General features: G+C 46.4%; 8 non-coding genes across 8 annotated transcripts; all 8 read left to right on the forward strand.

Annotated features, from left to right (window-relative positions):
• The first annotated feature begins 864 nt into the window (after window positions 1–864).
• Window positions 865–1,055, forward strand: LOC142274117 (U2 spliceosomal RNA). The gene has a single exon (XR_012738467.1). It is a non-coding gene; the product is annotated as a U2 spliceosomal RNA (small nuclear RNA).
• Window positions 1,056–2,442: 1,387 nt separating this feature from the next.
• Window positions 2,443–2,633, forward strand: LOC142274129 (U2 spliceosomal RNA). Its single transcript, XR_012738478.1, has one exon. It is a non-coding gene; the product is annotated as a U2 spliceosomal RNA (small nuclear RNA).
• A 1,387-nt stretch (window positions 2,634–4,020) lies between these two features.
• LOC142274141 (U2 spliceosomal RNA) lies at window positions 4,021–4,211 on the forward strand. Its single transcript, XR_012738489.1, has one exon. It is a non-coding gene; the product is annotated as a U2 spliceosomal RNA (small nuclear RNA).
• A 1,387-nt stretch (window positions 4,212–5,598) lies between these two features.
• LOC142274153 (U2 spliceosomal RNA) lies at window positions 5,599–5,789 on the forward strand. The gene has a single exon (XR_012738500.1). It is a non-coding gene; the product is annotated as a U2 spliceosomal RNA (small nuclear RNA).
• A 1,387-nt stretch (window positions 5,790–7,176) lies between these two features.
• Window positions 7,177–7,367, forward strand: LOC142274159 (U2 spliceosomal RNA). Its single transcript, XR_012738505.1, has one exon. It is a non-coding gene; the product is annotated as a U2 spliceosomal RNA (small nuclear RNA).
• Window positions 7,368–8,754: 1,387 nt separating this feature from the next.
• Window positions 8,755–8,945, forward strand: LOC142274118 (U2 spliceosomal RNA). Its single transcript, XR_012738468.1, has one exon. It is a non-coding gene; the product is annotated as a U2 spliceosomal RNA (small nuclear RNA).
• Window positions 8,946–10,332: 1,387 nt separating this feature from the next.
• LOC142274119 (U2 spliceosomal RNA) lies at window positions 10,333–10,523 on the forward strand. The gene has a single exon (XR_012738469.1). It is a non-coding gene; the product is annotated as a U2 spliceosomal RNA (small nuclear RNA).
• A 1,387-nt stretch (window positions 10,524–11,910) lies between these two features.
• Window positions 11,911–12,101, forward strand: LOC142274120 (U2 spliceosomal RNA). The gene has a single exon (XR_012738470.1). It is a non-coding gene; the product is annotated as a U2 spliceosomal RNA (small nuclear RNA).
• The last annotated feature ends 218 nt before the right edge of the window (window positions 12,102–12,319 follow it).

The raw sequence follows: 12,319 nt of genomic DNA on the forward strand, positions 1-12,319 counted from the left end.
AGCTTCTGAGCTCAATTGGGGACAGTCATGGGTGATGAATGTTTGCAACCTACTGCGAAGCCTCATACCGCAATATAAGGAACGTCAAATACTAAGAAAGGGCGGCCTATGAAAGAATTACTACTTTCAATAAGTACACTTAAACGGCTAATTGGGAATAGAAAAACTGTAAAAAGCCCTCTGAGAAAGCCCCCCTCTAACCTTTGATAGTAAGCTTTTCTGTAGTCTGCCTGTTGATGTATTTTCCGTTTGAACTGTGCACAACATGAAGAGACGGAACACTGGCGGCTTGTCACAATGCCCCCCGATGACATCACAATAGCGCTGCTGCCTAGAAAACAAGCTGCGCAGAAGAAGTTGTTCTTTGGGTGGGAGGGTGGGCTAGTGGAAGGAGGGGGCAATCTCTTTTTTTCCCGGGTGGTAGGGGGATGACAGGAGAAGGGAAGCGGGTGGTGAGAAAGGTACAGAGGGCAGGGTTTGGGGGCTGGGAAGGAAAGGGAAAAGATTAGGGTTTGGGGATGATGAAAGGGCTTTCTACGGGTAAGGATGGCAAAGGGTGGCAGTGACGGAAAGTCAGGCAACCTGTCCTGTCCGTCTTTTTGTATCGTGAATTGGAAAGACTGCAAGGGGGAGGGGAGTTGCTTGCGCCCTAAAGGAGGAGTTATTCAGATTCATTGCAGTGGGCGGCGGCTGCAAAACGCACCATTCTTCTTGTTTTGGCTCTGCAAAGCAGCCTTTTCAAGGGTTGGCTTGGGTGACAAAATGTCTTGTGTAGGCGTGGGTTTGTCTCCCTCTCGCTCTCTCTCCCTAAGATGTGTCCGGCATAGGCCAGGGTGCCACTCGAGGCCCAAACCAATTCTGGTTATCGCTTCTCGGCCTTTTGGCTAAGATCAAGTGTAGTATCTGTTCTTATCAGTTTAATATCTGATACGTCCCCTATCTGGGGACCATATATTAAATGGATTTTTAGAACAGGGAGATGGAAAAAGAGCTTGCTCTGTCCACTCCACGCATTGACCTGGTATTGCAGTACCTCCAGGAACGGTGCACCCCTTCTTAACCCAGTTTCCAAAAGCAGAACTCAATTCACCTGATTCATATTAGCCCGATTTAATGAATTGGAAGAAAGCATACGTCTTCATATGCACCTCAATTTGGCCCATTCACTTTTCACACTTCCTCCTTTTGTTTTTTATCTTTCACACTTTTGACTTTCTTTATTCATCCAAATAGCAAACTCATCACCACTCAACCTGACCAACTCGGCTATGTCCCCGTGCTGCAGTTCTCTGTCTTATCTAGATCATTTGCAATTGAATGGAATAGATCCCTTTTGGACAAAGTGGATTCACCTGCTGCTGCAGTGACCACAGGTGTGATAACATCTAGAATTGGCATCTGGTGCGATCTCTCCGCTTCCACTCCAAAGAAAGTTACCTGTTTATTCCTATCATGCATTGGTTTTTGGGGTTTTCTTTGAGTAATGATGATCTCTTTAGTAGTCTGTTGGCGCCCTCTCCTGGAGGAATAGTTTGCTTGCTCTTGGACATTCTAAAAGAGAGGTCATGATAGACATTGAGCTTCTGAGCTCAATTGGGGACAGTCATGGGTGATGAATGTTTGCAACCTACTGCGAAGCCTCATACCGCAATATAAGGAACGTCAAATACTAAGAAAGGGCGGCCTATGAAAGAATTACTACTTTCAATAAGTACACTTAAACGGCTAATTGGGAATAGAAAAACTGTAAAAAGCCCTCTGAGAAAGCCCCCCTCTAACCTTTGATAGTAAGCTTTTCTGTAGTCTGCCTGTTGATGTATTTTCCGTTTGAACTGTGCACAACATGAAGAGACGGAACACTGGCGGCTTGTCACAATGCCCCCCGATGACATCACAATAGCGCTGCTGCCTAGAAAACAAGCTGCGCAGAAGAAGTTGTTCTTTGGGTGGGAGGGTGGGCTAGTGGAAGGAGGGGGCAATCTCTTTTTTTCCCGGGTGGTAGGGGGATGACAGGAGAAGGGAAGCGGGTGGTGAGAAAGGTACAGAGGGCAGGGTTTGGGGGCTGGGAAGGAAAGGGAAAAGATTAGGGTTTGGGGATGATGAAAGGGCTTTCTACGGGTAAGGATGGCAAAGGGTGGCAGTGACGGAAAGTCAGGCAACCTGTCCTGTCCGTCTTTTTGTATCGTGAATTGGAAAGACTGCAAGGGGGAGGGGAGTTGCTTGCGCCCTAAAGGAGGAGTTATTCAGATTCATTGCAGTGGGCGGCGGCTGCAAAACGCACCATTCTTCTTGTTTTGGCTCTGCAAAGCAGCCTTTTCAAGGGTTGGCTTGGGTGACAAAATGTCTTGTGTAGGCGTGGGTTTGTCTCCCTCTCGCTCTCTCTCCCTAAGATGTGTCCGGCATAGGCCAGGGTGCCACTCGAGGCCCAAACCAATTCTAGTTATCGCTTCTCGGCCTTTTGGCTAAGATCAAGTGTAGTATCTGTTCTTATCAGTTTAATATCTGATACGTCCCCTATCTGGGGACCATATATTAAATGGATTTTTAGAACAGGGAGATGGAAAAAGAGCTTGCTCTGTCCACTCCACGCATTGACCTGGTATTGCAGTACCTCCAGGAACGGTGCACCCCTTCTTAACCCAGTTTCCAAAAGCAGAACTCAATTCACCTGATTCATATTAGCCCGATTTAATGAATTGGAAGAAAGCATACGTCTTCATATGCACCTCAATTTGGCCCATTCACTTTTCACACTTCCTCCTTTTGTTTTTTATCTTTCACACTTTTGACTTTCTTTATTCATCCAAATAGCAAACTCATCACCACTCAACCTGACCAACTCGGCTATGTCCCCGTGCTGCAGTTCTCTGTCTTATCTAGATCATTTGCAATTGAATGGAATAGATCCCTTTTGGACAAAGTGGATTCACCTGCTGCTGCAGTGACCACAGGTGTGATAACATCTAGAATTGGCATCTGGTGCGATCTCTCCGCTTCCACTCCAAAGAAAGTTACCTGTTTATTCCTATCATGCATTGGTTTTTGGGGTTTTCTTTGAGTAATGATGATCTCTTTAGTAGTCTGTTGGCGCCCTCTCCTGGAGGAATAGTTTGCTTGCTCTTGGACATTCTAAAAGAGAGGTCATGATAGACATTGAGCTTCTGAGCTCAATTGGGGACAGTCATGGGTGATGAATGTTTGCAACCTACTGCGAAGCCTCATACCGCAATATAAGGAACGTCAAATACTAAGAAAGGGCGGCCTATGAAAGAATTACTACTTTCAATAAGTACACTTAAACGGCTAATTGGGAATAGAAAAACTGTAAAAAGCCCTCTGAGAAAGCCCCCCTCTAACCTTTGATAGTAAGCTTTTCTGTAGTCTGCCTGTTGATGTATTTTCCGTTTGAACTGTGCACAACATGAAGAGACGGAACACTGGCGGCTTGTCACAATGCCCCCCGATGACATCACAATAGCGCTGCTGCCTAGAAAACAAGCTGCGCAGAAGAAGTTGTTCTTTGGGTGGGAGGGTGGGCTAGTGGAAGGAGGGGGCAATCTCTTTTTTTCCCGGGTGGTAGGGGGATGACAGGAGAAGGGAAGCGGGTGGTGAGAAAGGTACAGAGGGCAGGGTTTGGGGGCTGGGAAGGAAAGGGAAAAGATTAGGGTTTGGGGATGATGAAAGGGCTTTCTACGGGTAAGGATGGCAAAGGGTGGCAGTGACGGAAAGTCAGGCAACCTGTCCTGTCCGTCTTTTTGTATCGTGAATTGGAAAGACTGCAAGGGGGAGGGGAGTTGCTTGCGCCCTAAAGGAGGAGTTATTCAGATTCATTGCAGTGGGCGGCGGCTGCAAAACGCACCATTCTTCTTGTTTTGGCTCTGCAAAGCAGCCTTTTCAAGGGTTGGCTTGGGTGACAAAATGTCTTGTGTAGGCGTGGGTTTGTCTCCCTCTCGCTCTCTCTCCCTAAGATGTGTCCGGCATAGGCCAGGGTGCCACTCGAGGCCCAAACCAATTCTGGTTATCGCTTCTCGGCCTTTTGGCTAAGATCAAGTGTAGTATCTGTTCTTATCAGTTTAATATCTGATACGTCCCCTATCTGGGGACCATATATTAAATGGATTTTTAGAACAGGGAGATGGAAAAAGAGCTTGCTCTGTCCACTCCACGCATTGACCTGGTATTGCAGTACCTCCAGGAACGGTGCACCCCTTCTTAACCCAGTTTCCAAAAGCAGAACTCAATTCACCTGATTCATATTAGCCCGATTTAATGAATTGGAAGAAAGCATACGTCTTCATATGCACCTCAATTTGGCCCATTCACTTTTCACACTTCCTCCTTTTGTTTTTTATCTTTCACACTTTTGACTTTCTTTATTCATCCAAATAGCAAACTCATCACCACTCAACCTGACCAACTCGGCTATGTCCCCGTGCTGCAGTTCTCTGTCTTATCTAGATCATTTGCAATTGAATGGAATAGATCCCTTTTGGACAAAGTGGATTCACCTGCTGCTGCAGTGACCACAGGTGTGATAACATCTAGAATTGGCATCTGGTGCGATCTCTCCGCTTCCACTCCAAAGAAAGTTACCTGTTTATTCCTATCATGCATTGGTTTTTGGGGTTTTCTTTGAGTAATGATGATCTCTTTAGTAGTCTGTTGGCGCCCTCTCCTGGAGGAATAGTTTGCTTGCTCTTGGACATTCTAAAAGAGAGGTCATGATAGACATTGAGCTTCTGAGCTCAATTGGGGACAGTCATGGGTGATGAATGTTTGCAACCTACTGCGAAGCCTCATACCGCAATATAAGGAACGTCAAATACTAAGAAAGGGCGGCCTATGAAAGAATTACTACTTTCAATAAGTACACTTAAACGGCTAATTGGGAATAGAAAAACTGTAAAAAGCCCTCTGAGAAAGCCCCCCTCTAACCTTTGATAGTAAGCTTTTCTGTAGTCTGCCTGTTGATGTATTTTCCGTTTGAACTGTGCACAACATGAAGAGACGGAACACTGGCGGCTTGTCACAATGCCCCCCGATGACATCACAATAGCGCTGCTGCCTAGAAAACAAGCTGCGCAGAAGAAGTTGTTCTTTGGGTGGGAGGGTGGGCTAGTGGAAGGAGGGGGCAATCTCTTTTTTTCCCGGGTGGTAGGGGGATGACAGGAGAAGGGAAGCGGGTGGTGAGAAAGGTACAGAGGGCAGGGTTTGGGGGCTGGGAAGGAAAGGGAAAAGATTAGGGTTTGGGGATGATGAAAGGGCTTTCTACGGGTAAGGATGGCAAAGGGTGGCAGTGACGGAAAGTCAGGCAACCTGTCCTGTCCGTCTTTTTGTATCGTGAATTGGAAAGACTGCAAGGGGGAGGGGAGTTGCTTGCGCCCTAAAGGAGGAGTTATTCAGATTCATTGCAGTGGGCGGCGGCTGCAAAACGCACCATTCTTCTTGTTTTGGCTCTGCAAAGCAGCCTTTTCAAGGGTTGGCTTGGGTGACAAAATGTCTTGTGTAGGCGTGGGTTTGTCTCCCTCTCGCTCTCTCTCCCTAAGATGTGTCCGGCATAGGCCAGGGTGCCACTCGAGGCCCAAACCAATTCTGGTTATCGCTTCTCGGCCTTTTGGCTAAGATCAAGTGTAGTATCTGTTCTTATCAGTTTAATATCTGATACGTCCCCTATCTGGGGACCATATATTAAATGGATTTTTAGAACAGGGAGATGGAAAAAGAGCTTGCTCTGTCCACTCCACGCATTGACCTGGTATTGCAGTACCTCCAGGAACGGTGCACCCCTTCTTAACCCAGTTTCCAAAAGCAGAACTCAATTCACCTGATTCATATTAGCCCGATTTAATGAATTGGAAGAAAGCATACGTCTTCATATGCACCTCAATTTGGCCCATTCACTTTTCACACTTACTCCTTTTGTTTTTTATCTTTCACACTTTTGACTTTCTTTATTCATCCAAATAGCAAACTCATCACCACTCAACCTGACCAACTCGGCTATGTCCCCGTGCTGCAGTTCTCTGTCTTATCTAGATCATTTGCAATTGAATGGAATAGATCCCTTTTGGACAAAGTGGATTCACCTGCTGCTGCAGTGACCACAGGTGTGATAACATCTAGAATTGGCATCTGGTGCGATCTCTCCGCTTCCACTCCAAAGAAAGTTACCTGTTTATTCCTATCATGCATTGGTTTTTGGGGTTTTCTTTGAGTAATGATGATCTCTTTAGTAGTCTGTTGGCGCCCTCTCCTGGAGGAATAGTTTGCTTGCTCTTGGACATTCTAAAAGAGAGGTCATGATAGACATTGAGCTTCTGAGCTCAATTGGGGACAGTCATGGGTGATGAATGTTTGCAACCTACTGCGAAGCCTCATACCGCAATATAAGGAACGTCAAATACTAAGAAAGGGCGGCCTATGAAAGAATTACTACTTTCAATAAGTACACTTAAACGGCTAATTGGGAATAGAAAAACTGTAAAAAGCCCTCTGAGAAAGCCCCCCTCTAACCTTTGATAGTAAGCTTTTCTGTAGTCTGCCTGTTGATGTATTTTCCGTTTGAACTGTGCACAACATGAAGAGACGGAACACTGGCGGCTTGTCACAATGCCCCCCGATGACATCACAATAGCGCTGCTGCCTAGAAAACAAGCTGCGCAGAAGAAGTTGTTCTTTGGGTGGGAGGGTGGGCTAGTGGAAGGAGGGGGCAATCTCTTTTTTTCCCGGGTGGTAGGGGGATGACAGGAGAAGGGAAGCGGGTGGTGAGAAAGGTACAGAGGGCAGGGTTTGGGGGCTGGGAAGGAAAGGGAAAAGATTAGGGTTTGGGGATGATGAAAGGGCTTTCTACGGGTAAGGATGGCAAAGGGTGGCAGTGACGGAAAGTCAGGCAACCTGTCCTGTCCGTCTTTTTGTATCGTGAATTGGAAAGACTGCAAGGGGGAGGGGAGTTGCTTGCGCCCTAAAGGAGGAGTTATTCAGATTCATTGCAGTGGGCGGCGGCTGCAAAACGCACCATTCTTCTTGTTTTGGCTCTGCAAAGCAGCCTTTTCAAGGGTTGGCTTGGGTGACAAAATGTCTTGTGTAGGCGTGGGTTTGTCTCCCTCTCGCTCTCTCTCCCTAAGATGTGTCCGGCATAGGCCAGGGTGCCACTCGAGGCCCAAACCAATTCTGGTTATCGCTTCTCGGCCTTTTGGCTAAGATCAAGTGTAGTATCTGTTCTTATCAGTTTAATATCTGATACGTCCCCTATCTGGGGACCATATATTAAATGGATTTTTAGAACAGGGAGATGGAAAAAGAGCTTGCTCTGTCCACTCCACGCATTGACCTGGTATTGCAGTACCTCCAGGAACGGTGCACCCCTTCTTAACCCAGTTTCCAAAAGCAGAACTCAATTCACCTGATTCATATTAGCCCGATTTAATGAATTGGAAGAAAGCATACGTCTTCATATGCACCTCAATTTGGCCCATTCACTTTTCACACTTCCTCCTTTTGTTTTTTATCTTTCACACTTTTGACTTTCTTTATTCATCCAAATAGCAAACTCATCACCACTCAACCTGACCAACTCGGCTATGTCCCCGTGCTGCAGTTCTCTGTCTTATCTAGATCATTTGCAATTGAATGGAATAGATCCCTTTTGGACAAAGTGGATTCACCTGCTGCTGCAGTGACCACAGGTGTGATAACATCTAGAATTGGCATCTGGTGCGATCTCTCCGCTTCCACTCCAAAGAAAGTTACCTGTTTATTCCTATCATGCATTGGTTTTTGGGGTTTTCTTTGAGTAATGATGATCTCTTTAGTAGTCTGTTGGCGCCCTCTCCTGGAGGAATAGTTTGCTTGCTCTTGGACATTCTAAAAGAGAGGTCATGATAGACATTGAGCTTCTGAGCTCAATTGGGGACAGTCATGGGTGATGAATGTTTGCAACCTACTGCGAAGCCTCATACCGCAATATAAGGAACGTCAAATACTAAGAAAGGGCGGCCTATGAAAGAATTACTACTTTCAATAAGTACACTTAAACGGCTAATTGGGAATAGAAAAACTGTAAAAAGCCCTCTGAGAAAGCCCCCCTCTAACCTTTGATAGTAAGCTTTTCTGTAGTCTGCCTGTTGATGTATTTTCCGTTTGAACTGTGCACAACATGAAGAGACGGAACACTGGCGGCTTGTCACAATGCCCCCCGATGACATCACAATAGCGCTGCTGCCTAGAAAACAAGCTGCGCAGAAGAAGTTGTTCTTTGGGTGGGAGGGTGGGCTAGTGGAAGGAGGGGGCAATCTCTTTTTTTCCCGGGTGGTAGGGGGATGACAGGAGAAGGGAAGCGGGTGGTGAGAAAGGTACAGAGGGCAGGGTTTGGGGGCTGGGAAGGAAAGGGAAAAGATTAGGGTTTGGGGATGATGAAAGGGCTTTCTACGGGTAAGGATGGCAAAGGGTGGCAGTGACGGAAAGTCAGGCAACCTGTCCTGTCCGTCTTTTTGTATCGTGAATTGGAAAGACTGCAAGGGGGAGGGGAGTTGCTTGCGCCCTAAAGGAGGAGTTATTCAGATTCATTGCAGTGGGCGGCGGCTGCAAAACGCACCATTCTTCTTGTTTTGGCTCTGCAAAGCAGCCTTTTCAAGGGTTGGCTTGGGTGACAAAATGTCTTGTGTAGGCGTGGGTTTGTCTCCCTCTCGCTCTCTCTCCCTAAGATGTGTCCGGCATAGGCCAGGGTGCCACTCGAGGCCCAAACCAATTCTGGTTATCGCTTCTCGGCCTTTTGGCTAAGATCAAGTGTAGTATCTGTTCTTATCAGTTTAATATCTGATACGTCCCCTATCTGGGGACCATATATTAAATGGATTTTTAGAACAGGGAGATGGAAAAAGAGCTTGCTCTGTCCACTCCACGCATTGACCTGGTATTGCAGTACCTCCAGGAACGGTGCACCCCTTCTTAACCCAGTTTCCAAAAGCAGAACTCAATTCACCTGATTCATATTAGCCCGATTTAATGAATTGGAAGAAAGCATACGTCTTCATATGCACCTCAATTTGGCCCATTCACTTTTCACACTTCCTCCTTTTGTTTTTTATCTTTCACACTTTTGACTTTCTTTATTCATCCAAATAGCAAACTCATCACCACTCAACCTGACCAACTCGGCTATGTCCCCGTGCTGCAGTTCTCTGTCTTATCTAGATCATTTGCAATTGAATGGAATAGATCCCTTTTGGACAAAGTGGATTCACCTGCTGCTGCAGTGACCACAGGTGTGATAACATCTAGAATTGGCATCTGGTGCGATCTCTCCGCTTCCACTCCAAAGAAAGTTACCTGTTTATTCCTATCATGCATTGGTTTTTGGGGTTTTCTTTGAGTAATGATGATCTCTTTAGTAGTCTGTTGGCGCCCTCTCCTGGAGGAATAGTTTGCTTGCTCTTGGACATTCTAAAAGAGAGGTCATGATAGACATTGAGCTTCTGAGCTCAATTGGGGACAGTCATGGGTGATGAATGTTTGCAACCTACTGCGAAGCCTCATACCGCAATATAAGGAACGTCAAATACTAAGAAAGGGCGGCCTATGAAAGAATTACTACTTTCAATAAGTACACTTAAACGGCTAATTGGGAATAGAAAAACTGTAAAAAGCCCTCTGAGAAAGCCCCCCTCTAACCTTTGATAGTAAGCTTTTCTGTAGTCTGCCTGTTGATGTATTTTCCGTTTGAACTGTGCACAACATGAAGAGACGGAACACTGGCGGCTTGTCACAATGCCCCCCGATGACATCACAATAGCGCTGCTGCCTAGAAAACAAGCTGCGCAGAAGAAGTTGTTCTTTGGGTGGGAGGGTGGGCTAGTGGAAGGAGGGGGCAATCTCTTTTTTTCCCGGGTGGTAGGGGGATGACAGGAGAAGGGAAGCGGGTGGTGAGAAAGGTACAGAGGGCAGGGTTTGGGGGCTGGGAAGGAAAGGGAAAAGATTAGGGTTTGGGGATGATGAAAGGGCTTTCTACGGGTAAGGATGGCAAAGGGTGGCAGTGACGGAAAGTCAGGCAACCTGTCCTGTCCGTCTTTTTGTATCGTGAATTGGAAAGACTGCAAGGGGGAGGGGAGTTGCTTGCGCCCTAAAGGAGGAGTTATTCAGATTCATTGCAGTGGGCGGCGGCTGCAAAACGCACCATTCTTCTTGTTTTGGCTCTGCAAAGCAGCCTTTTCAAGGGTTGGCTTGGGTGACAAAATGTCTTGTGTAGGCGTGGGTTTGTCTCCCTCTCGCTCTCTCTCCCTAAGATGTGTCCGGCATAGGCCAGGGTGCCACTCGAGGCCCAAACCAATTCTGGTTATCGCTTCTCGGCCTTTTGGCTAAGATCAAGTGTAGTATCTGTTCTTATCAGTTTAATATCTGATACGTCCCCTATCTGGGGACCATATATTAAATGGATTTTTAGAACAGGGAGATGGAAAAAGAGCTTGCTCTGTCCACTCCACGCATTGACCTGGTATTGCAGTACCTCCAGGAACGGTGCACCCCTTCTTAACCCAGTTTCCAAAAGCAGAACTCAATTCACCTGATTCATATTAGCCCGATTTAATGAATTGGAAGAAAGCATACGTCTTCATATGCACCTCAATTTGGCCCATTCACTTTTCACACTTCCTCCTTTTGTTTTTTATCTTTCACACTTTTGACTTTCTTTATTCATCCAAATAGCAAACTCATCACCACTCAACCTGACCAACTCGGCTATGTCCCCGTGCTGCAGTTCTCTGTCTTATCTAGATCATTTGCAATTGAATGGAATAGATCCCTTTTGGACAAAGTGGATTCACCTGCTGCTGCAGTGACCACAGGTGTGATAACATCTAGAATTGGCATCTGGTGCGATCTCTCCGCTTCCACTCCAAAGAAAGTTACCTGTTTATTCCTATCATGCATTGGTTTTTGGGGTTTTCTTTGAGTAATGATGATCTCTTTAGTAGTCTGTTGGCGCCCTCTCCTGGAGGAATAGTTTGCTTGCTCTTGGACATTCTAAAAGAGAGGTCATGATAGACATTGAGCTTCTGAGCTCAATTGGGGACAGTCATGGGTGATGAATGTTTGCAACCTACTGCGAAGCCTCATACCGCAATATAAGGAACGTCAAATACTAAGAAAGGGCGGCCTATGAAAGAATTACTACTTTCAATAAGTACACTTAAACGGCTAATTGGGAATAGAAAAACTGTAAAAAGCCCTCTGAGAAAGCCCCCCTCTAACCTTTGATAGTAAGCTTTTCTGTAGTCTGCCTGTTGATGTATTTTCCGTTTGAACTGTGCACAACATGAAGAGACGGAACACTGGCGGCTTGTCACAATGCCCCCCGATGACATCACAATAGCGCTGCTGCCTAGAAAACAAGCTGCGCAGAAGAAGTTGTTCTTTGGGTGGGAGGGTGGGCTAGTGGAAGGAGGGGGCAATCTCTTTTTTTCCCGGGTGGTAGGGGGATGACAGGAGAAGGGAAGCGGGTGGTGAGAAAGGTACAGAGGGCAGGGTTTGGGGGCTGGGAAGGAAAGGGAAAAGATTAGGGTTTGGGGATGATGAAAGGGCTTTCTACGGGTAAGGATGGCAAAGGGTGGCAGTGACGGAAAGTCAGGCAACCTGTCCTGTCCGTCTTTTTGTATCGTGAATTGGAAAGACTGCAAGGGGGAGGGGAGTTGCTTGCGCCCTAAAGGAGGAGTTATTCAGATTCATTGCAGTGGGCGGCGGCTGCAAAACGCACCATTCTTCTTGTTTTGGCTCTGCAAAGCAGCCTTTTCAAGGGTTGGCTTGGGTGACAAAATGTCTTGTGTAGGCGTGGGTTTGTCTCCCTCTCGCTCTCTCTCCCTAAGATGTGTCCGGCATAGGCCAGGGTGCCACTCGAGGCCCAAACCAATTCTGGTTATCGCTTCTCGGCCTTTTGGCTAAGATCAAGTGTAGTATCTGTTCTTATCAGTTTAATATCTGATACGTCCCCTATCTGGGGACCATATATTAAATGGATTTTTAGAACAGGGAGATGGAAAAAGAGCTTGCTCTGTCCACTCCACGCATTGACCTGGTATTGCAGTACCTCCAGGAACGGTGCACCCCTTCTTAACCCAGTTTCCAAAAGCAGAACTCAATTCACCTGATTCATATTAGCCCGATTTAATGAATTGGAAGAAAGCATACGTCTTCATATGCACCTCAATTTGGCCCATTCACTTTTCACACTTCCTCCTTTTGTTTTTTATCTTTCACACTTTTGACTTTCTTTATTCATCCAAATAGCAAACTCATCACCACTCAACCTGACCAACTCGGCTATGTC

The sequence above is a fragment of the Anomaloglossus baeobatrachus genome, unplaced genomic scaffold, assembly GCF_048569485.1.
Source record: "Anomaloglossus baeobatrachus isolate aAnoBae1 unplaced genomic scaffold, aAnoBae1.hap1 Scaffold_3701, whole genome shotgun sequence".
NCBI lineage: Eukaryota > Metazoa > Chordata > Amphibia > Anura > Aromobatidae > Anomaloglossus > Anomaloglossus baeobatrachus.